Consider the following 26,463-nt stretch of genomic DNA (forward strand, 5'->3'; position numbering starts at 1 on the left):
TATATTAACATGATTCTCATAGGAATGCACATTGTCAATGTTAACAAATGGTTTTAAGCTAAAGCCCCTGGTACATGGTATGTGGTTTAATTTTAGTTGTATAAACATTAGAGCAATCTAAAGTTTAAATTACATTTTAGTTATAGACTCCATTATCCAGGAAAATGTAATTTTAGCCTCTATAAATATGAACAAAAATCAAATCTAATGATTGCTTTCATATTTATAACATCCTTTCCTAAGTTCACATTGCCCAGCTAAGACAACACCGTAGAACAAATGTAAAGAGCAACTAATTAGATCTTACCCATTTTCCAGTTTATGTTTAGATTTAGTCTTCTAAGTGTTTTCAGAAAGTAGTATCAGAAAAATGTAAACAACAAAAAAACTGAAGATCTCTACATCTTTTTGTATGTATATGTTTTTCCAATAAAATGTAAATAATAATCAGGATTTCTTTCAGGCCCCTTTTAAAACAATATTTTATGCTATAAAATCTTAATGTTGTTTCTCGATTATTTCAATCACTATTTAAGTAGATACTGAAGTACTAGGTAAATGTTTTTGTTTTGTTTGTTATTTATATTGTATTTTAATTTTTAAGCCAATATTATTGAAATATAATTTTCCCTTTGAGATGTATAGTTCCAGGTATTTCGACCAATGCCCATAGTCGTGTATCCAGCAACATTAACATATGGAATATTTGCATGGTGCCAAAATGTTTCTTTGTGCCTCTTTGTAGTCAATTCCTTTTCCCAACTCCCAGTCCCTGGCAATAACTTGCATCGTTTTTATCTTTGGGCTGTTATTGAAGGGAGTGTTGTGGTCAGTAGATTGCAGGCCTGGAAAGTAGCATATAAGAGAGCACATAAATGATTTTTGTATCCTACATTTTTCTGACACTCCTACCACATTGTACTGCAAAGCAATTTAAACTTCCTAACCCTAGTTTCTCTAGGAGACTGCCTACTGCCTAACGTGTGCCTTTTGACCTAACTTCACTTGTGTTACCTTAAGCATGTCATTTAACTTTGTTGTCATTATCTCATATGAGATCAATTACTAAGTGATATCTAAAATTTAAAAGTGTTTAATTTTAATTTAATGTAGAATCTAACTTTTAAAGGAAATTCTAAAAGTTCTGTAGGTTGTTTTTCCTCTACCTACCACAATGCAATTTAAAAAAAAAAAATTACAAAATGTTGCTTGTTTTCTCTGTGTCTTCATCTCCAAAATGTTCTCTTCACAGTAATGCACCCAAGCTAGTTCTGAGTAATCAATTTTTTAAACAATATTACAAATCTATTTTTAAGTACAAAAGTATTGTAATTGGGCTAAAAAACAAATAGCACACTGTAAATGCTAAAAATCAAAGTGCCTGTCTCACCCTTTCTTACCTTCCACCCCTAGACAATACAAATGTTAAGAGTTCAACAAGCATTCTGCCAGCCTTTCCATTTATAAATAACATTTTTAAATAAAAACAATGCAAAAATGAGAGAGAAATCTATAAATTGCTCTTTATCACAAATATCTTTCCGTGTCAGTAATATAACTTCCTTTATTCTCCACTGGATAGTTTTCCACAGTAAAGTTTCATCATAATTAACATTGAAGCAGTGATGAACATGCAGGTTGCTTCAATTTTTTCTCATATGTATATCTTGCATATATTTATCACAAATATACATATATTTTTCTCATATATACATATATAGTTGTACAATTACATGGCTATTTCTTATAGTAAAGATTTCAGGAGGTAAGATTGTTGGGACAAATTATCTGTGCATTTGAAATGTTGATAGCACATTCGTTTGCCATCCAAAACGAATATTCATTATAGTCCCATTGATAGTGTGAGAGTTCCTGCTTTCTCATACCCTCACCACAAAGGATATCATCAATTCTTTTAATTATAGTCAGTCTGATAGGGAAAATATAGTGCATCATTGTTATTTAAAGTTATAGTTTCCTCGTTAGTGAGTTTGAGCATCTGTTTAGAAGTTTGTTAGAGATTTATATTTACTCTTCTGTGAAGGTTCAGGATATAGTCAGTGCCTGGTTATGTTACTTGGGTTGTCAGTCTTTTTACCATTGATGTGAAGGATCACTTTGCGTTTTAGGCAAATTAGCTCTAAATTTTAAACTGCAAATTGCAATTTAAAATTTATTTTATTTTATTTTAGAGACAGGATCTTGCTCTATCACTCAGGCTAGAATGCAGTAGTGTGATTATAGCTCACTGCAGCCTCAAACTCCTGGGCTCCAGCCATCCCCCAGCCTCAGCCTCTCATGTAGATAGCACTACGGGTGTACGTCACCATGCCCAGCTCCTTGCAAATATTTTCTCTGAATTTACCTTTATCTTTAATTTTATTCAAGTATCAAAGACTGAATTGTTCATGTTTTTTCAAGAATAGTGGTTCCCAAATCATCTACAGATTAGGTTTACCAAGGAGCTTTTATAAAAAGACTACAGTCTGAGCCCCCACAAATTTAGGTTTAATTGATTGAGGTGACATTGAAACATAGTCCCGCAGGAGATACTAAACTGTGGACAGGGTTGAGAACTTCTTATTGGGCATACAAATCACTTGGGGATTTGGTTAGAGTGAAGACTGAGAACTGATACTTCTAATTTACTCTAGGAGATGTGCATGCTACTGATCTATAGCACATACTTTGAATAGCAAGGATTTAGAGTGTCTGATTTTGGTTTTTGGTTAAGAAGACTTTCCTTACTTTGTATTATAAAACGTTTTTTCTTCTATGTTTTGTTCTAGTATGTTCTATCATTTTAATTGAAATTATAAATATTTACTTTATTTTCTAAGAATAAGTTAGGAATCTAATTCTATTCTTTTAAATCAAACTCCAACCAATTACACCCCATTGATTAGGTACATGTAAAAATTTTGATATAATTTCAGAGTAACATAATATATTTGTATTGTTCTTTTAAACGTCTTCAGAAAATTCACATATTGACAAAAGTAGAATATTTTTAAAATAATATAAATAAATTTTAAGATCATAAAATTCATCTTTCTGTCCATTTGATCTTTAAATTTCAAATATGTTTATGCTAACAATGTAAATACGACTTAAAATTAAAAACCAAATTCCTGAAAAAGAAGAATGGAGGATGTGATCAGTATGTCAGTTTCCATCTTTATCAATGTTTGTGGACACTCCATAGGATACAGCAACAACCTCAGTCTGTAACAGTAATTTGGTAGGAGGAATGCTATTGTTTGGAAGAATATACTACCAACATAAACTAGCTTCTGCTAAGCTCAGGGTACAAAATCTTTCTTTTAACATTGTAATAAAACACCTACACAACTGAGGATTTTCAAATACCTATATGAGGATGTTGATGATGTTGATATCTACAAGGTAAACAATGGGGGTGTTTTATGCAAAGATAATTTAAGGTACTCAATTCATGCAAGAATGTAAAGAAAAATTCAAATGTGCAAGAGTTTAACCCAAGCTGATAAGTCAGGAGTATAAAAAGAAATGAAAACTGAAATAAGAAAGTCTTATAACTTTCATTAAATTATCTCACTATGTAAATACTTTTTCTAAAGAGATAAATGATTACTGAATAAATGAGCTGTACCCCAGAATAAATTTTACTAATTTAGCCTCGCTACTTTCCATTATGATATCCTAGTAGAAATAAATTTTCGTTGAATAATCTAGCCCTTGGGAACTCAATAGATACGTATCTTTTTCTCTGTGAAGTCACAGCTCATTTAATGAAATTGGCCACCAACGCCCAGTTACATCTTTCATGCATTTTTAATGAAATGTAATTTCTTGAGCTAGAGATTCAAAGAATCTCGTTTTGCATCTAAAATTATGGTCTTCAAAGTTTTGGTAGCTAAATCGGAAAGTTCTATAGCCCAAGATTCTTGTTATTAAAAGAACAATGACTTTGAATTGCCAGTGCAAATATATATTTTTTCTGCTGAACTAGAAATATCATTCTTTAAAAAGCCATGAAAAATAAAAGTCAATGCTGAAGGTATTTAATTATATATAACCTTTAGTTAATAAGAAACCAATGTTTGTTTTGCTAAAACATAAAGTCCAAATTTCATGATTGTTTTGCTTGTTTGTTTAATAGCAAACATTGAAAGACAAAATACATTTTTAGGATCAAAACATGTCTACCCGCTCTATATACTAGGTCATGCACAAATTGTTTTTCTAAAGGTATCAATTATCCCTTCTTAAAAACTTACGTGTGAGAGTTAATCTTAAAAGTCAATGTTAAAAGGGTTTTTTTTTTAATTCTATATTGCTTTTTCCTGTAGGGTTACTGATAACTAATATCAACAGGAGAATATCGTTATATTAGGTTGGTGCAAAAGTAATTGCAGTAAAAAAAAAAAAGGTAAAAACCGCAATTACTTTCAGATGCTAATAACTCTCAGATGCTCTTAAATTATCAAGTACCTTTTCTCTCAAGTTATCTTAGGTATGGTTAGATTAAATACACATCACCAAAGTGTATAGCTATAGTGTATTTTATATACCCAAGTGTTTGTCTTCAGAGTAGTCCTCAGAGAAAACTGCCATCATCTGTATTGAACATGTGTTCTCTAGTCCTTCCATATTTGTTAATGATTATATATTTTTGTATATACCAAGCTAAATCATATGAAATTGCCAATATTTGGTTTTCTGGCCTATACAATTAGAAGTTGAATATGGTTCAAACCCAATATTTATGCTTTGGGTGTGAATTACTAGTTTCTTCCAAGACACTTGATCCTGGGCCATGGGAATATGTTTAGCTTCTTCAAATTGACTTGAACAGCCTCACCTGAAATAAAGCCTTTCTTTTCTGGACATTTCCAGGAAAAGCCAGTCTTGCTATTTCTTGAATAGAGTGAACTGTTGCAAGTAAACTGGATAAGAACTGTTATCTGACTCTGACTTATTTTAATTTAATCCAGCTGCCAGTTGTTCATAAAAGTCTCTTGGGACCTATGTAGATTCTTCACTTATTAGATTAACACTATATTTTCATGAAAAAATAGTCTTTTCACTTAAAATGAGGAGTTAAATTTTGCCTTAAAATCTGAACTCCTGTTAGTAATATCATGTTCATACATTTCCTAATTGTATTCTGAATCACAAAAATGAATAATTCTGATTCATCATAACACAAATTAAATGCTTATATTAACAATATTTTCCTGCACATACAATATATTATTAAATAGAATTTACTTAGTATGGGAGACTTTGCAACATATCTCTTATCTCCTTTCCATTTGCCTTATTATGATATTTTGTTAGAAATTTTGGCCGGCCACAGGGATTCATGCCTGTAATCTCAGTGCTTTGGGAGGCAAGGGTGGAAGGATCTCTTGAGGCCAGGAGTTTGAGACTATCCTGGACAACATAGCAAGATCCCATCTCTACAGAAAAATTAGCCAGGCATGGTGGCATGCACCTGTATGTAGCAGGAGGATCTCTTGAGCCCAGGATTCTACATTACAGTGACTATGATTGGATCCCTGCACTCCAGCCTGGGCAACAAGTGAACCTGTCTCAAAAAAGGAAAGAAAAGAAAACAAAAAGTACCAGCTTGGGCTCAGCATCTGATTCTTGCCTTGGCCTTGTTCCAATTGCCATTGCCTTCAACAAGAGCATTTATCATTTCCCAATTCTAACTCCCACCCCAACTGTATATTCTAACTGACCCATGGATTCTTTCAATATTGGAAACTATGTAAGATTAAGTTTACCTCATTGATATATTTCTCATTAAAGCATTGCATGCATTTCCTCACATTCTCATGAACTATATTGGTGAATTGGTATGGTAACAGTGCAAATTAGTTTTGCCTTTTTCCTTTATAAGTGGACATTGGTTTCTAAAATAATTCTACCAGGAGCTAGAATTATTGGCAGACTCAAATCATAAAACTTTTTGTTAGTTTCTCAAATTAAAATATTTTGAAGGTTTTATTTAAAATTTTAATTTAAGTATAACATATGTAAAAGACTGGCACAATTGTAAGGATTCATCTCAATGAATTGTCATGTGGTAACCCATACCCAAGAAAAGAGACAGAATATTAGTAGCTACCATGAGGCCCTACTTTCTCCTCCCCCACTAGAAAGAGTTACTTTTACTTCTAACACCAGAGATCAGATTTTCTGATTTTAAGATTTATGTAGTTGAAATTACACTGTCTAAGTTCTTTTATTGCATCTTTTCCTCAACATTGTGGTTATAAGAGTCATCCATATCACTGGGTGCAGCTGTAATGCCTCCGTTCTCATTGCCCTCATACAAATCCATTGTATGGACATTGTGCAATTTGTCCATTCTACTACTAATGAAAATCTGAGTGGTTCCCAGGTCTTGGCTCTTATAAATAATGCCACTATGATCACCATATAATTTCTTTTGGTGCTTATTTCTGGAATTACTAAATTTTAGGATATAGCTATATCAATTTAGTAGGTAACAGTTACCAACAAGTTGTTCAAAATAGGTGTCGCAATTTACATTCACACTAGCAATGTCTGATAATTCCACCTGCTCCAGATCCTCACCTCACCTTACCAGTCTTACTTAATTTAGTTATCTTTGCAGGTGTACAATAGCACATAGCTTTTAATGTTGATTTTGTTTTATTGATTATCAATAAGTGTGAACAACTTTTTAATTGGCCATAGCAGGAATTCATCAATTTTTAAAAATTATCAACTTAATGCCTTTAAATAATGAAATATTGTAGACTCACCAACATTGTTTCAGAAGTTCTAATAGTCTACCTGTAGAAGTATAAGAAAGTACAATATAAAATCTTGTATCTATACATCTGGAATATTGCTATTTGAGAACACTAAGAATTTCTAGGTAACTCTAGCATGTGCCATGAATTACTCTAAGAACTTTACAGAAACTAAGTGGTTTAATTTTCATGAGACTCACAGGAGTCTAATACAATTGTTATCTCAATTCTACAAATGAAGAAACTGAGGTACAGAAACAGGGACATAACTTGCCCCTGCTCACACATTAAATAAGTGACATACACAGCGTCCCCATGCTGTGAGGCCTCTCCAAGTTTTATTTAAAACATTAGAAAGTAGAGTAGAATAATACATATTGATGTATTTTTTAGAATAATAATTACAAATAGAGTAAGTTTGAAATAATATTGAAGATTTACCCTATATTTAACATTCCCTAAATGCAAAAAAAATTCTGTGTTGCTGAAGCAAAATACAACCCAAGCTGATGATGAATTTCATAAAAGACTGAGATAAACAAATATATTTTAAAAGAATTTTTAACTCTAAGATTGGGTAACTCTTTCTACATTAGTGTAATGAGAATAGTGAACCTTTGAAATGAGTGAAAAATATGGAAAATGTTAATGATCTTGAGTTGCACATATTTTGCTTTATGAGCAACATTTCTGGTTGCTAAATGCTAACTATATTATGCACAGTGTACGACGTGGGTGAGTTAATGTTGCTAGGGAACTTTTAGTGTCTAGATTGCTTTGTTTTTGTGTATTTAAATTTGCAAACTCAACATTATGTTAGGATACCTTCTGGCATTTAATTAGGTTCCATTCCATGATTTTAAACTTAAATGTGCCTTAATGTGGAAGATTTTGTTATTTCCATCTTCCATTCCATTTCTTGTTCCTAGTGGTTATAATCATAATATAGTGAAATAGGGTACTTAGCGTTTCCTAGTAGACCTGAGTACAAAATATTTTTAGAACATCTTTAAACATTTTTGTGAATGTACTTTTTTCCTTCTAGGTAGGAGATCTTCCTGTTTATGGGTCCATGATAATCAGTCTCCAGGAGAGGGGAGTTTTGGATGCCATGAAATATCCATACTAAAAAAAATGAAGTCCTTAAATTAACAAGAGAAGGGTCTCTCCCCATGTGACAGGCATACACTTTAGCCCCCTAACTAGGGTTGCCCGATTTAGCAAATAAATAAACAAACAAGACATCCAGTTAAATATCAATTTTGAATAACATTTTTAAGTATAATATGTTCCAAATATTGCATGAAACATACTTACATAAAAAATTATGAGTTGGTTTTCTTAAATTCAAATGTAACTGGCCATTCAGTATTTTATCTGGTAACTCTGTACCCTGAAAGAGATAATGAGAAGATCACATGAAGTCAACTATTGCTACAATTCTCCTAAAATGTTTTCTGCATTATAGAAACAGCAAGAAATAAACATCACCATTTAGGATCAGCAATGCCTGCTAGACCCACACCAAAAAAAATAAAAAAGAAGAAGAAAGAAAAAAAATTACTGATTACTAGACATAAGGATGGTTTAAAGGGAGAATTTGAGCAATAAAGAGATAATAAACCCTTGAACTTGGGAACACACAGAACTATGTAAGCTCTATGGAACACCCTGGCATGCTTCCAAAATACTAGGCCATTGGACTAGACTATTAGGAAGTAGAATGTCAAATGTCTTTTTCTATTATAGAGATTTAATTCAACCCATGAATATTTATCCAGCATGCATTTCCCAAACTGTTCTCCATAGAGCATGAATGTTCAGTAAGATATTAATAGATGCTCCTTGAAAAAGTATTTGAAAGTCAAAAACTTATGTAACCCTTTCGTTGCATTTTCCCTGCTGTAGCATAATCAATGGGAGCCTATCTTAGGAGTTGTAAGGAAAAATTGCATGAGTTCAAGTTCTGGTCAAGCAATGTGAGACATCAGGCAAGTCATTTAACCATCACGTACCTCTGTTTCTTCATCTGTCAAGTGAAAGTACTTATAGTAGTTTCCTCATACATTAAAATATTAAGCCTTTTAGAAGAAAACATAGGAGACCTTGGGGCTGGCAAATGTGTCTCTTAGATATGACACAGAAAAACTAACCAGGAGAGAAAAAAATTGATCAGTTGGGCTTCCTCAAGATTAAAAATGCCTGTTCATCAGAAGTTACCATTAATAAAATGAAATGCAAGGCACAGACTGGGAGAAAATATTTGCAATACTTATATCCAGCTGAAAAATTTATCCTGAATATATAAAGAATTATTTCAACTCACTAATAAGAGGACAAAATACCTGAATAATGTACAAAAGACTTGAACAGAAACTTCATAAGGAAGATATACAAATGGTCAATAAACATATGAAAAATTACTCAATACCATTAGTCATCATGAAATGGGAAATTAAAGCCATTATGAAATACTACTACATAAATTCTAGAATGGCTGACATTTAAAAAGACTTTCCAATACCAATTCTTGACAATGATATGAAACATCTGGCAATTTCATACATTGCTGATTAGAGCATAAAATGTTATAGCCACATTAGAAAAAGAAATCTAAGTGTTTTTTTAAGATGTTAAGCATATATCTACCTATGACCCAGAAAATTGATTTCTAGATATATATCAAGAAAAATTAAAACATATTCACATCAAAAATTTGTACAGGAATAGTTATAGAAGCATAAATAATAAAACCCCCAAACTGGAAACAACCCAAATGTCCATCAACAGAAAAACAGGTAAGTAAATCACAGTATGTTCATATAATGCAATACTACTAAACAATATAAAATAATGGAATGATGATATATCCAGAAACACTGATGATACTTGTAGATATTATGCTATGCAAAAATGCATTTATGTGAAGGTCCAGAACAGGCAAGAACTAAATTATGAAGGAAAACAGAATCATCGTTGCCATTTGTGTGGGCAAGTGTGAAAAATGACAGGAGAACAGCATGAACAAACTTCAAACCTACCAGATAAAGAAAATATCCTATATTTTGAAAAAGGTGTAAGTTAAATGAGGGGTTATAAACTGAATTGTGTTCCTGTAAAATTCATATATTGAAGCTCTAAACCCCACTGTGACTATATTTGGAGACAAGTCCTTTAAAATAGTAATTATGGTTAAAGGAGGTCACAAAAGTGAGCTCCTAGTCCAATAAGACTGGTGTCCTTACAAGAAGAGGAAGAGACAGCAGGGATGTATGTGCACAGAAAAAAGATGATGTGAGGATACAGAGAGAAGGTGGCCATCTGTAAGCCAGTGAGAGAGACCTCAGCAGAAACCAACACCGTGGGCAACTTGATCTTGGACTTTTAGCCCCCAGAACTGTGAGGTAATACATTTATGTTGTTTAAGCCACCGAGTCTGTGCTATTTTTGTATAACCATCCCATCCTAGCAAACTAACATAGGGAGTATATGCTTGTCAAAACTTATCAAGCTCCATATACAAGATTGATTGTTTCAATGTGTGTAAGTTATATTTCAACATTAAAAAAATAGAAAAGAGTGGCCATTATCTCATACGTCGGTTGCCGAAAGTATAAGTTGATCAAAACTATTTCACATCTTTGGGTTCCCTAAAATAAAGTTTAAGTTTGGGGAAAAGCCTGGGATGGAAATGCTTCCAAATCCCACCCTCCGGTGCCATTTGTTTGTTCAGTGCTTTTTGTCATGGAGTAAAATCAAACAAATTGTTTGAGCTTTTAGAATTAAAAGATTTACATAAAATTTCCTGAGATATAAGTGGTAAGGATGATGATAATGATAATGGATTTTTTTTTTTTTTTTTTTGAGACGGAGTCTCGCTCTGTCACCCAGGCTGGAGTGCAGTGGCGCGATCTCGGCTCACTGCAACCTCCACCTCCCAGGTTCACGCCGTTCTCCTGCCCCAGCCTCCCGAGTAGCTGAGACCACAGGCACCCGCCACCATGCCCGGCTAATTTTTTGTATTTTTAGTAGAGACGGGGTTTCACCATGTTAGCCAGGATGGTCTTGATCTCCTGATCTTGTGATCCACCCACCTCGGCCTCCCAAAGTGCTGGGATTAGATGATGGATTTAAAGCAGTTTGAGAACATGTGATAATTAAGTCATAGAATTTTATGGATGCCTCTTACTCCCAGGTAGTAGAGAGTGCTACATTTCCAAATGGATGAAGAGCCAGATAATTTTTTTGCCATATCAAGACCAGGCATTTTTCAGACGTTATCATGCTGAAATGTAACTCTTCTCTGAATACATCATAATCCGGATTAAAATTTCTACCATCTATAATCTTACCATTAGGCCGCATAGTTTATTTGTGATCATGAATACTGTTCCTTTGAATCTTCACTTTGCAGTGTAGTATTTTTCATATAGTAAACTCTGAGTTTTCTAAGAAGTCTGAGATCTTTATTCTTATTGAGTCTGGTTCCTAGTCATTGAGATATCAGCATTAGGATAAAAAATAGTGGCTAAAAGTAATTATTCCAAGTGACTAAAAAATTCTGCCTAAATATAATGTGTTGAATTTTAATAAACATATTATCATGGCAATGGCAATAATTTATTTCTTTTCTCTACCCACCCCTAAAATGGCCCCATGATCTATAGTTGATACCAATTCATTTCTTAGAAATATGTTATGCTTTACATAAGAAATAAATTTTGCTATTCAAACATGATAAAATATAAGACAATTAATTCCAGGCTCATCCAAAATCAACAAATCTATCTGTTCCAATTTGTAATTAATGTTCAACTTGCATCCTGATATTAGCAAAGTTTTGTGTTTATTAAAATAAGAGAGTGAAGATGAAGTCATTAAAAGTTCAGATTCAATTCAGTAGATCTGTTAGAGATTCTTAAGAGATAGTTCTTGCATACCCTGAAACTCTTAGTTTAAAAGAAGCAGAAGTGAGGTGGCCAAGCGTGCCGGTTCACGGCTGTAGCTCCAGCACTTTAGGAGGTTTAGGCGAGATCACTGGAGGCCAGCAGTTCAAAACCAGCCTGGTCACCATAGGGAGACCTCATCTCTGCAAAATAAAAATTAAGCAAAAAAAAAAAGAAAAAAAAATTAGCAGGGCGTGATGGTGCACGCCTATAGTCCCACCTACTTGGGAAGGTAAGGCAGGAGGATCACTTGAGCCCAGGAGTTTAATGAGCCATGAGCCACCACTGCATTCCAACTTGGGTGACGAAGTGAGACTGTCTCAAAAAAAAAAGCAGAAATTTTTACTGGCAACATTTGCAGAAGGTTGTGGGTTGGATAGCATAACCAGAGCACATCAATATTAAACTCACATGTAGCCACTCTATGCATATAGAATTCATTCACAGATATTCTTATACTTGACATTCCTGGGTAATTGAAGTCTGAGATTTTTTGTTGTTGTTGTTATTTTTTGTTCTGTTTCATTTTTCTCCATTAAAAATATGATTGTACCCATGATAGAATCAAGTGATAGCAAAATGACTAATAACAGTAAAGGAGTTTTGTTAAATCTTTATGGAAATAAAGCTGATAAAATATTTCACATATAAATAATTGAAATGAACTGAGCACTTACATGGTCCTGCATATGCTCCTCATCCCTTCTGAGCCCTAACTTCTTTTAATCTTTTGTGACATAGATACTATTATTAACATCATTTCACAGATAAGAAAATTTAAGCACATAAGTTAAAAAATATTGCCCAAGTTCACACAGCTGATGAGTGGAAGAAGCCAGATCTGAACCTCGGCAACCTGCTTCCTAAGTCTGCGCTCCTAATCCTTACCCCCTGTTCTTTAACTGGGTTAATTTTTATCTGTTAGAGCATACATGTTTAAGAAGGTAGAAACACCAGTGATTAATTTACTCAACCAACATTTCTTAGGCAATACCTGTCACGTTTTAAGTATTATTTGTTTTAATTATTTAGTAATTATATTATTAAAAAACCATTCCAATAATACCACCCCAAGTCTTCTAGCTAATTTGGGCCACCTCTCCAGACAGCCTGGCTGTGACACTCAGTCAGAAAAAGTTTTCTACGAAAGAAATGCTATACTGTTTCCTCCGTCAATATGTTAATATGCTGGTTCTCAAAAACTTGCTGCATTTTCAGGTCACCTGGGAAGCCTCTTAAAATCCCAGTGTCCAGGCTTCACAATACACCAATTAAACCACAATCTCTTGAGGTGAGACCCAGGCATCACTATTTTTTTATAGCTCCTCCAGAGATTCATTGTACAGCAAACTTTGAGAACTAGTGTGTGAATATATATTTTTTTTAATTAGCAAACTGTCTGAAATTGTCTCAAGTGCCCAATTACCAACATGAATAGTAATAAGAAGTATAGGTGTTAAATCTCTAGCATTGAGTTCAGGCAAACTGTGATTCAGATCTGGATTTTGCTACTTTATCGCTATGCAACTTTTGGAAAATTACCATTTATGAACCTAAATTTTTTTATCCATAGAGTGGGTATGATGATCACCTCTCTGAATCTTTGTAAGAATTAAAAAGAAGACAAACGTGAAGCCAAAATATTCTCCTCCCAGTTGAACACCTCTCCTCTGGTGTTCTAACAACAGCCTCTCCAGCCAGTTGGGCGTATCAACACTCATTAGAAAGTGGTTTGCTTCTGCTGGCAATCTCTGCACTCACCCCCAATTTGGCCTCCAGCTCAAAGGGAAGACAAGCTTTCCTTCTTAATTCACAATAGCATCACACAAAAGAAGCCATTACCATTCAGCAAGAATGTATTGAAGTTTCCAAAATGAAGAGTGACTTACATCTGTTATTAGATGTTATTAGGTTCAGAGCTCACGGGCCCCATCCTGGCCCTGGGCTTCCTCACCAGGCCACCTTTCTGTATAACTCCCCCTTAGTCTCCATGCACAAGGGCCAGCTTAACTTGTACCACTAGAATGGATTGTTCAATGCAGAGATGTGGTGTTGTCCCTCAAAAAATCAGAACACATCTGTCAAGGCTGCTGAATGTCCTATGAGAAGCTGTGCTAAATTCACTCAAACCCTTATCCCGGCCTCTTCTCTGACATAAGGTATCAATCTTGCCTACAAGTCATTCCTGCTGCTCCTGCAAACAATGCTCAGTGATTTGTAATCACGGATCATTCACTGCCTCTGTCTCAGTGTGATCTTCATTTCTCTTCAGCTACAAAAACATTTTGATATACTTCAAAATTTAGAGTAAATCACAGAGTTTGCTACCACCACCACTGTCTAGATAGAATAGAAATGGAAAGGAACAGGATAAAAATAGAGAACTGGGGAAAGTGTACACATGGTTGATCTTAGCCTTGTTTCTCTAACTGTTCATGAGGCTATAGTTAGTATTTATCTCTTCCTTCTTCCACTGTCCATTTTGTGCTCCCATTGCACACTGTGTTCCTATAGCTGACTGGGGTTAATATCGTTGTGGGTTGACCCATACCTTTATTTCTAAAGAATCTGAGCTTTCCGTGATCCTACCTGAATTAGGTTGCTCAAGTGTTTTAATAAAAAGTGTAATTAGAGTGTACATTCCACTCTGCTTTCTCTCTTCTTCCATTCAGTTTAATAGTTTAATTGCTAGACCTGTCAATACTAGGAGACACCCCAAAGGACCTTCTGATTTCCACGCACACTCTTCTTTGTTCCTTTGTGTAGCAGAAACCTTCTCTCCCCCATGATAACCAGGATTAAACACCCTAGGAAACAATAATCCCTGTTATTGCCTACAGGAGCCACGACATGAGAAGCCCAAAATGACCAACTGTCAATCCCGCCTTCACTTCAACGAAACCACTGTGGTATCCCTCATGCGAGCATTAAGAGACTTGAATTTTCAAATCAAAATGAATTTATGCTTCTCACATTTTGAAAAATGTCATAGCTAAAATATCCCTCAGGATATTCTGGTTATCTATAAAATCTTTAAGATTTTCTTTTACTATAATTGTCTTAGTTACTATACTCAAAGATGAGCATGTGCAATGCATTTGATACACCAGAAAGCTAGCACTGAGGTTTTGAAATGCATATTTTAAATAGACAGTAGTTTTAATCTCAAGGCAGCTTTGTATAGTAAGTCAAGGATCACTGTAACAGTCAGACCTATATTCTTGATGCTTTCAAAGAAAATATAACTTATTCAACTTATGATTTAGAGTTCTAGGTCTGTCCATTGACAGGTGAGGTTAATGGAATAATATTGCAGATATTTTTGGAAGACCATTTCTCCAAATATGTTTTTTTTAATTCACCTTATTTCTTAAACATTTAATGCTTTAACAATTGAGAGGAACTTATAGTTCTCAAATGATAAGAGAGATGATAAAAAGCAGACACACTTGATTTCAGATTTCCTTAACATTTACAAATATGTTACTCTTGTAATTACAATCCTGTTTTTAATATTATAGTCTCATGTTATTGTCTAATGATATTTAAATTCCCTTGTGCTTAACTCTGTCTCATTTAGTTTTATTTTCTATTATTAGATCACATTGTGCATTACCCTCTCATGTTTTAAAGAATTCATTACACTTTTATTCTTTAAGAAAATTCTGTAGCTCTATTTCAATTATGTTGCATTCTATTGGTAATCCATACAAGTAATTAATGCTAAAATAAATAATTAATCTCATATTCATAAAAAGTGTCATATTTCTGAGTAGTTGATTTGCCCTATGCATAGTCCAATCACATTGAGAAGAAAAAAGGTTGAGATATAAATAGCTTATAAAGCACATTTTCCCAGCTCATCTGTAAACTGTTTCTAGTGGGAAAAAGATTCCTTATATGTGACTAGTTGAAAAGGAACAAATGTAAATGATTAACTCAAAATAAATGTATTTTCTACTGTTCTGTGCCTCCAATTTTTTCTGAAAAAGATATTAAGGCACATTATAAAGATATTTAAAATAAGCATAAGTTTAGAAATTAAAAGCTGAATGGAAGAAGAGAGAAAGCAGAGTGGAATGTATACTCTAATTACCACCTTTGCCCTTGCTACAGGTAAATCCTAAGTTTGACAATGCTGTAATGGCAAACATAAAGAGAAACCAGCTCAATTATATAGTTCTTGGTTTAAAGGGGAAAGATAAAAACAAACTAATTGCATAGGAGAACAAGTATTCTTTGTACTAAATCAGAAAGGTGATCTCTAGTGGGTCCTCTTGAGGAGAATCCAGAGAGACAGAGTCAAGGAATTGAGAACGTCCTCAGCTTTCTCCGAGTAGATGAAACAACGAGTTTCAAGGCACTCTTTTATTCTCATCTTCATGTAGGCAGAGGAAAGTAAATCAAAGGCAATTGCATTAACTAATGTTAAATGGGTGTCTTAGTCCATTCAAACTGCTATAAAAATATACCTTAGATTGGATAATTCATGAACAAAATTTATTTATCTTGGCTGGGATGTTCAAGATCAAGGCCCCAGCAGATTCAGTGTCTGGAGAGGGCCCACCCTGCTCCACAGATGGTGCCTTGTTGCTGTGCTCTCACATGGCAGAAGGGGCAAGGCAATTCCTTTCAACCTCTTTTATAAGGCCACTAATCCCATTTATGAAGGCAAAGATCTCAAAACTTAATCATTTCCCAAAAGGCCCCACCTCTTAATACTGTCACATTGGGTATTAGGTTTTAACATACTAATTTTAAGGGGACACCAATATTCATTCTTTTGTCTTTTTGTGGATAGTTTGTTGAAAGTCTTTAGCATGAAAGTGTTGTTGAAATTTGTCAAATGCTTTTCTGTGTTATTGAGATGATCGTGTGATTTTTATCCTTCATTCTGTTAATGCGATGTATCACATTACTCGATTTGTATATGTTGAAGCAAACTTATGTCTCATTGATAAATCCCACTTGGTCGTGGTCTATGATTCTCTTCATGTGCAGTAGAATTTGGTTTGATTTGCTAGTATTTTGTTGAGGATATTTGCATCTATGTTCATCAGAAATATTGGCATTTAGGTTTCTTTTCTTGTATTGTTTTTGTTTGGCTTCAGTATCATGGTAATGCTGGTTTCATAATTGAGTTTAGAAGTGCTTCCTCTTCTTCAGATTTTTTTAGTAGAGTATGAGAAAGATTGCCGTTAATTCTTCTTTTAATGTTTGGTAGAATTCACCAGTGAGCCATCTGATCCTGAGCTTTTCTTTCTTGGGAGGTTTATGGTTATTGATGCAATGTCCTTCTTCATTATTGGCTTGCTTATACTCTCTATTTCTTCATGATTCAGTGTTGGTAGATTGTGTGGTTCTAGGAATTTATCCATTTCATCTAGAGAGCAAGAGTGATGATACTTATATAAGACAAAATAGTCTTTAAGCCCAAAACTGCCACAAGAGACAAAGAAGGACATTATATATTAATAATTATATGAGGTTTCATTTCATCAGTAAGATATAAAAATTACAAATATATAGTCACTCACCATCAGAACACCTAACTATATAAAATAAATATTGATAAAACTGAATGGAAAAATCAACAGCAATAAACTGATGGTAGGAGACTTAATTCTCTACTTACAAAAATGAATGGAACATTCTGACAGAAAATCAGCAAAGAGAGAGCAGCCTTAAACAACACTGTAGATTTAGTACACCTAACATACAGATACAAAATATACCACCAACAGTATCAGAATACACATTCTTCTCAAAGGCACACAGAACATTATCCAAGATAGATATTCTCTTAGTTCACAAAATAAGTCTTAACACATTTAAGATTGAAACTACACCAAGCATCTTTTCAGACCACATTGGAATGAAACTAGAAACCCACAATAGGTGAAACTCCGGAAAATTGACAAATAAGTGGAAATTAAACAACACACTCATGAACAACCAATGGATCAGAAAAGAAATCAAAATGGAAATTTAAAAAATACCTTGATGTAAATAAAAATGAAAACACAATATACCAAAACTTATAGAATACAGCAAAAGCAATACTGAGGGAAGTTTATAGCAATAAATGCCTGCATTTAAAAAAATCTCAAATAAACAACATAACTTTAAATATCAAGGACCAAGAAAAAGAAAAAAACTACATCCAAAGTTAGTAGATAGAGGGAATAAAAAACATTAAAGCAGGAATAAATAAAATAGAGAATAGAAAAACAACAGAAAAAAATAAATGGAACTAAAAAAATTTTTTAAGATAACAAAATCAGCAAACCTTTAGCTAGACTAGGAAAAAAAAAGATTCAAATAAAATCGTAAATGACATTGGAGGTACTGCAACTGACGCCCCAGAAACAAAAGGAATCATAAGAGACCATTATGCACAATTACACACCAATTTCTTATTAAATATCTACTTTTGGTGATCTTTCTTTGCTTCTGACTAACAAGAAAAAGATTCATTTTCAATAACTAGTTTTTTGAAAAAGGCTTCAACAGCACAACTTTTGACACTGTGAAGCTCCTTTTAAAAAAAAAAGAATTCTGTTGTAATACAGAACTTTTTCTTTTCTTTTTTTTTTTTTTAGAAGTCCAGTTACCTTGGAGTTTATTTAAACTAAGAGAAAAAAGTCATAATGTTTTCATGCAATACATACTTGGTTCTTTAAATAACAATTGTGTGACATATAGCAGAAGGAATTAAGGAATGCTGCACTTGTGATCCATACAAAACACCAACATTTTAGGTTGTACATAATTAGAGAAATATCTGAAACACTTTTTAAAACACTGTAGTAGCCAATACATAGAGGCATGCCGTAGGTGGGCACAGGAATGCAGTTTAGAAAAGAAAAAAAAATCACATAGGAACTACTCAATTTCTTTAAAATCACTGAGCAAGAACAGCAACATTGAACTTTCATACTGATTTTACACAACTTCTATACAGTACTTTGACTTAAATCCAAGAGCAAAAGTTAAGACTCTCCTCCTCTATTTTTGGTAAACAACTGCATGGTAAACTTAGATGACTCTTCCCCCTGGATTTTACCTGGGAGTGGCCTTTTTACATTTTTATTTAAAAGAGGGCAGGTTTGGCACTTTTATACTGATGTCACCAATGTTAATATTTCTTGGGATCTCAGGAAGATTCATATTCTTTACAGCTGATACAGCACGGGCTGGAGCTCCTGCTAAGCCAGCCTTAGATTTTTCCAGCTTATTTTGTGCATCAATTTGTGTAACAATCTCATTCATATTTGTCTCCAATACCATTCCCCCCATCACCATTTCTGCAAGAATATTGTGAACCTTGTCTAGATGGAAAATCAAATCCAGCTCACAGACATTTTCAAAACATTTGTCTAATGTTTCCACAAATACTTGAATTAGATCTAAAATGCCAAGTTCACTTTCTGAAGAATCCACACAGAAGACAAAATATAACGTTGCATAATGTCTATAAATCAGTTTGTTGTCAGATCCTCCAATTAATAATCCTCCTTCTAGGAAATTACAAACATTTTCATCTCTCTTAGATACCAAATGGAAAGTCTCCCTGATGATTTGCTGTTGTGTATCTTCACCGTAGGGCTGGTAGAACTTGGAGAGCCGCGGCTTCCCGTGGTTGTTGAAGATTAAGATCGTCTTGATCATGGCTGTGCCGGGCCGGCTGGGTGGGCACTGGGGGCCAGGCAATACAGAACTTTTTCATACACCTTCCATTCACTTGGGGATGAGGAGAGTTGAGGACATACCTGTAATCAAAGATGTCAGATGCAGCCCCCTAGATAAGCCTGAAAAGTTCATCTTCACTCATTAGTATTTTTTTTTCTCAGAAGCTCAAATATCTTTCTATATAGTCTGGCTTACTTTGGAGAACTCATTTTCATTGTGAGAGGCCTGCAAATATCTGAATTCCAATTGTGGACTGGATTCAAGTCCCTCACAGAGTTTATGGGCCCCATGAAATAATATCAATAGACCTATGTCCTGCTTGTGCCCTGATAGGTAAGCCCTGAGATAGTCTATGATGGAATACTGGTTGATCCAGAATATGTAAAATCCTCTAAGAAAGAAAAAAAATCATACATAATTTCACAAAACAGCTTGCTTATCTCAGACGAGAACCAGCAAACATATCTTTTTCTAATATGTATCAAAAACAACTTTTCTGGTCATAAATACTTCTTGTTGGCCGGGTGTGGTAGCTCACGCCTGTAATCCCAGCACTTTGAAAGTCCAAGGCAGGAGGATCACTTGAGGCCAGGAGTTGGAGACCAGCCTGGCTAACATGGTGAAACCCTGTCTTTATTAAAAATACAAAAATTAACTGGGCATGGTAGCAGGTGCCTGTAATCCCAGCTACTTGGGAAGCTGAGGCACAAGAATTGCTTGAAGCTGGTAGGTAGAAGTTGCAGTAAGCCAAGATCGTGCCACTTCACTCTAACCTGGGTGAGATAGTTGGAGACTGTGTCTCAAAAAAAAAATTGTCAAGACATTATATTTTCTATGGGTTGTTTATTGGTGTCTCCACTATGAGTGCCAGAACCTGAATTGAAATTGTTAGTTGGGAGTCATATGGGCCAGATATCTTATTACAAAATTATTTAAACATTTCCTTACTTGATATAGATAACTAAAAATACGAATTCAGGAATTCTTAATTCACACCCAGAAGACTCATATTCAAGTCCTTGATGGTTAATTAAAGAATAATTAATATATTGTATAAAAATCCTATTTTCTGTGCATTTTTTGCTCAAAAATGGATATATCTTTTCTTGTTAATTCTGTACAAACCAAAAATTTTGAAACGAGTGTCCTCAGTGGCAATTTGAAGAGGGAGGCAAGGATGCTAATGTTTCTTCTCTAGTGATTTATCTAAATCATGGACAAATAAACTCACAGGAATGCTTTCTGGAATAGAACTTGGCGGCTGATTTGTCTGCATCAAGCCCAGGTTTTCTCCTCTTCTCTCCCAGGCTGTTATCCTAGCAGCACAAAGGCCTGACCTTGGAGGGCAAGTCAGCCTAATTTCTGGAGTCAGTGAACAAAGCCATTATCTCTCACTCTAAGGTCTCTTTTAAAGTAGTTTTTAAAAGTAACAAAGATGAACATCTACATCAAGCTTGTCCAACCCATGACCTGTGGGCCACATGCAGTCCAGAACGGCTTTGAATGCAGCCTAACACAACTTCGTAAACTTTCTTAAAACATTATGAGATCTTCTTGTGATTTTTTTTTTAGCTCATTATCTATTGTTAGTGTTAGTGTATTTTATGTGTGGCCCAAGAGAATTCTTCTTCCAGTGTGGCCCAGGGAAGCCAAAAAATTGGACGCTCCTGATCTACATCATCCTACTTTTCAGTTGGCACAGAACTCAGTTGAAGAAAGACATGCTATTCATTGGGCACTGGCATAGTTCTCTGGGACCACTATAACCAAAAACCCTAGACTGGATGGCTTATAAATAACAGAAATTTGTTTCTCATAGTTCTGGAGCCTGGGAAATCTAAGACCAAGGTGCCAGCAGATTTGGTTACTGGTGAGGGCCCACCTCCTGGTTCATAGACAGCTGTCTTCTTGCAGTGTCTTCACATGATGGAAAGGGCAAGGGAGCTCTCTCAGGTCTCTTTAATCTGGTCACTAAGCCCATTCCTGAGATTTCCACCCTCATGTCCTAATCACCACTGAAAGGCCCCATCTCCAAATACTGTCATATTACGCTATTTTGGGGGGACACAAACATTTGTCTGTAGCAGGCCTCCTCAAAGCCCAAGTTTAAAAATGTATTAATTGCAATGCATGAAAATGATGAGGAAAAAGATTGGACAAGCAATGATGCTTCAGCAAACCTGTGGCATTTACCGCTCTGTCTTCCTCTCCTACTCCAAGGAGTTTACTCGGCATCAACAGCAGCCTTATTCTAGGCCTCAATTACTTTTTATCCTTATCCCAACCCCAACCCCTGAGATAAGGGAACATCAAAGGAAAAGCTAGAAGTCATAAAGGGAAAAAAAAGATGCAGCTCAGTGTGAGCATGTTAGATATGGGGTGCTTTTGAGACATCCAAGAGTGTAGATTCAGCAGCAAAGCTATCAAGGAAAGATTAGGATTGGAGACCTAAACGTGAAGAATGTGATGACCCTCAGCACACTGGGAGCCGAGGATATGCGAGGGATTATGAGCTAGGTTGAGGAAGAATCCATCCACAGATTTAAACAGAAAGGGGCAGCGGAAGGAGGACGTAGTACGACAGATGCCAAGATGTGAATAATATAGTACCAGGAGGAAGGAGGTGCTGGTGGTATTTTATTTCTCTAATAAGTCCAGTCTTCACTAGATGTGATAATTTGGAGTTCATTGATGATCTTTGTCAGATGTATTTTAGCTAAGTGTTTGGGAAAGATGCCATTTTGCAGAAGGTGGAAGAATACATGGGAGCTGAGGCAGTTAAATCTTGGACAAGCTCCATGTTCAAGGAATGGGATGAGAAAGTACGGAGAGAGAAGACATCAGCCAGACGAGCTCGGGCAGCCCAGTGTGGAGGGTTTTTGAGAGTCCTGAGTATGTGCATCTGCTGAAGGTAGGGAAATAGAGAGGTGGAGGATGGGAGAAGGCTGGTGGTTTGCAGGAAAAGGATAACCAATGGGGCTAGTTCCAGAGAAAATTAAAAGTGATTTGATTCCCTAATACAAGTGGATGCTGTTACAGTTTGGATTGTGTTCCTCAAAATGCATATGTTGAAGTCCTAGCCCCTCTACTTCAGACTGGTGCTGTATTTGGAGGTAGGGTCTTTAATGAGAACACATTCATCTGTAAGCTAAGGAGAGAGTTCTTCAGAAGAAACCAGACATCCCAACACTTTGATCTCAGAATTCTAGCTTCCAGAATTGTGAGAAAATAAGTTTTCATTGTTTAAGCCAGTGGACCCCAACCTTTATGGCACCAGGGAGGGGCCAGTTTTGTGGAAGAAAATTTTTTCACAGACCAGTGGTGGGGGTGGTGCGGGGATGGTTTCAGGATAATTCAAATGCATTACATTTATTGTGCACTTTATTTCTATTATTATTACATTGTAATATATAACGAAATAATTATACAACTCACCCTAATGCAGAATCAGTGGGAGCCCTGAGGTTGTTTTCCTTCAACTAGATGATCCCATCTGGGGGTGATGGGAGACAGTGACAGATCATCAAGCATTAGATTCTCATAAGGAGAGCGCAATCTAGATCCCTCTCTTGAGCAGTTCACAGTAGGGTTTGTGCTCCTATAAGCATCTAATGCCCCACTGATTTGACAGGAGGTGGAGCTCAGAAAGGTAATGCAAGCGATGGGAAGCAGCTGTAAATACAGATGAAGCTTCACTCATTTGCCAACTGCTTACCCCCCCACTGCGTGGCCTGGTTCCTAAAAGGCCACAGACTGGTATAGGGGTTGGGGACCCTAGTTTAAGCCACCCAGTCTATGGTACTTTGTTATGGCAGCCCTAGCGAACTAACACAGATCAATAATAGAACAAGAATAGGAAAACCTTATTGTTCGGAAGCGGGAGAAAAAGAAGCAAGCCAGGCTATTTTATTAGAACATTATTCGTGTATTAATGTTTTTATCTTTTTGTGTGACCAGACATGCTAGGTGAAGTGACAAATGAACCCTGCACAGATCTTTGAATAGAAAGGTCTCATAGGAAGACAGCAATGTATACCCAAGCCTACAAAATATAGAACAGCTATCTCTTTGAATAATCCAGGAGTCTAACTCAAAAGTTTTCAAAGGGAAATATGTTGTGACTTAAGACTGTCTAGATGTTCTGAAGACAAGTTTTTTAAAAAATACCCCATAATTGAAGGCAGAGACACTATCGAACATATCAGAGGAGTAAGCCAGAATGAGCAGTATCTTCTTAGTATTTAAATCCCTTGGCCTTAAAAGGCTTCCACTGAGTGCAAGAAATTCAACATAATTGGGGAGAAAGGTGAAACCATCATTACTGTTGAATTGAAGACAAAAAAAAGCACATCCCTTCTTTATCCTTGACAAATTATGAAGCCCTACTTTAAGCAATTTAGGATAATATGGCAAAATTATGTGGCAGTTCTCTATGGTTTCTAATAACATGTTTTCATGGCCTATTTCTCCGAAGCCATGCCCCAGGCATTGTAGTTAGCCTAGGACACTGTTTTCTCACTCAAATGTTTGCAACTCCTGGTTTTCTCATTGTGTCTCTGCCTGACATAAGTCGCCCTGCAGGCAACCTTCCTGATCCTCCTTGAATGTGCTTTTCCCCCATACTGTCAAATTTTCTATGTATAGTAATCCTGTTCTACAAAATATTGGCCATATCTTTCAGTTGGCAGGCACCCATATCTCCCCAGACTGAAATGATGATTGTGACAATTATTGACTATTACCTCTCAGCAAGTCATCAGATCACCTAATGCTGTTCTCTGCACACTCATCTCACTGCTACAGTCTGTGCTCTCTGTACAATCTATGATGTGGACTGCAGTCACAGTTCTGTCCACAGCATAGCCTCCCTGAAATCTATTCCCCATACTGCCTTCCAAGTGACATTTCTGGAAGATAATGATGATAATAACTAGCATACTACACAGAAGAATCTGAGCTGAGAACCTCACATGGATTATTATGTTTAATCAACTCTGAAACGTAATGAGAAAAGAGCTATTACTAATCCTATTTTTACAAATAAGGAATTAGGATTCAGAGTCATTACATAAGTTATTCAGAGACACACAACAAGTAGGTTAATATATCAGACACTCAAGTCTGACCTCACACCTGCAGGCTGAACCTCTGCTATACACTCTCCTGCTTACCCCTGAGAATTGTCATCAGTTTTTTACATAAATAATTCTGATAAAACCTTTCACATGTGACTCTAAAAGCCTTCTCAGTCTCTTCGTTTATGTTGCCTCTGTGTAATCTAAGTTCCAACCATCTCAAACCAATTTCTGTGTTCCAAATGACCTATTACTTTCTGTGCCTCTGTTTACTTGTACACATTGTTATTTCATTTTTCCAAATGTTCCATCTGAAAAACATATATGTGTTATTTTAGATGCTACCATATTTTACTAATAGGAATGATTTAATTATATTATCAACAACCTTGATAAAGTCAAGGTTATGTTGTACCTGTTGCTTTTTCCCTGATTATCAAGTCCTGGATTTCTCAAATTTAATCTTATTTAAATGGATTTCATGCTAACCCTGGTTAAAAAGCATGAAAACATGCTCCAAAACATAAGTCCCTTTGACCTTAGTAAATATCTAGAATTATTGAAGTGGGTACATGTTTTCTTCTTACCCCATAATATCACTAAATAGAACAGAGTGCAATTACTATTATAATTACTGTAAGTGTTTACCCGGCTACATGATTTGTCAAATTTGATTCCCCTTTAAAAATGGCATCTTTTACATCCAATTCACCAAGCATCAATAAAATATAAAAACAATTATAAATTTAATTTCCATGCAAATGTGGCCTTTTCCCTACTCTGCATGAATGCACACCATCAAACTATTATGCTTCATTGTTGACAATGTACTGGTGAAATAACCATGAAATAGCCATGTTCTAATTGTTTTGCTAGTTGCCAAGGTCAAGATTCATTTTTCCCCAAGAAATTTTATAAAGGTCATTACAGCTTAATGAAAGTTTGCATTCCCTATTCATCAAAAAACTGTAGACTAATTCTCATAAACATTCAATTAGGCGTTTAAAAAATAGAATCATATTTCTATCAACTACAGACAGAAATTTCTCTGAATTTCTCACTCCCAAGGATTTGAAGCAATGGTGGCTTTTCAGAGAATTATTCCAGTAATCTATTATAATAAAAAAATAAGTGGTATGGTAATGTAAAAGAAACATTAGCTAATCTTCCTATTATACTTAGTCTTGATCTATTCTTCTCCAGGGTATTGGCCTGATAAGGGTTTCTCAGATAAAGAGGTGCATGAAGCCCTTACAGAGAGCTCAGGGCAGATACTCTGAAGTGGTTAACCCACGGTTCTCAAGCATGACCAGGGCTATATCTATACACATAATATTTTCAAGAATGTAAAATCTTTTATTCAGATGTTTTACTATGATTCAGCACTGTCAAACAAACTCAATTTCAGGACTTTTGCCAGTAACACGTTTTGAGGGTAAACAAATATGATTGGTTTAGATGCTATTAACATTCCAATTAACATTTCTCAACTTGTTTAAGTGACCAGAGTAATACATTGCCCCTTGTTCACTGAAATGTAGGTTCTCATACTTCTCCACTATTAACACCACTTCTCATAGTCATTGTGCAGAATTTTACAACCCTAACCGCAACTGGCTCTTGGGAAAAACAAAAAAAAAGAAACTTCCTTCTTCAAGTATTGTAATTGTTTCCTGTTTCAATTTGACTTAGATTTCCTGTTCTGGTGATCTCAGATTGTCACTATTGCTTAAGAATAGGTTTGTAAGCATCTGATAACCTGTGAAGTGATTGCAGAAGAAAAACACAAAAGCAACTAATGCATCAGTCTTGTAGTGTTTAAATTAATTTTAAATGTATTTTGTAAATGTAGTCCTAGCTTCAAAGTCTGAAAAATGGATTAGTAGGGAATCTGTGATTGGAAATTGTCACAGGAGAGGTTTTGCAGTAGTATGATTATTTGACTGTAAATCTCTCTCCCTTACCCCACATAAATAG

General features: G+C 35.2%; 1 protein-coding gene and 1 pseudogene across 4 annotated transcripts in view; one reads left to right on the forward strand and one right to left on the reverse strand.

The window, feature by feature from the left end:
• GALNTL6 (polypeptide N-acetylgalactosaminyltransferase like 6) overlaps nucleotides 1-26,463 on the forward strand; it is a 1,233,774-nt gene that overhangs the window by 726,472 nt on the left and 480,839 nt on the right. The window lies entirely within an intron of this gene.
• Nucleotides 18,325-19,423, reverse strand: LOC461604 (adaptor related protein complex 3 sigma 1 subunit pseudogene; annotated as a pseudogene).

The sequence above is a fragment of the Pan troglodytes genome, chromosome 3 (assembly GCF_028858775.2).
Source record: "Pan troglodytes isolate AG18354 chromosome 3, NHGRI_mPanTro3-v2.0_pri, whole genome shotgun sequence".
NCBI lineage: Eukaryota > Metazoa > Chordata > Mammalia > Primates > Hominidae > Pan > Pan troglodytes.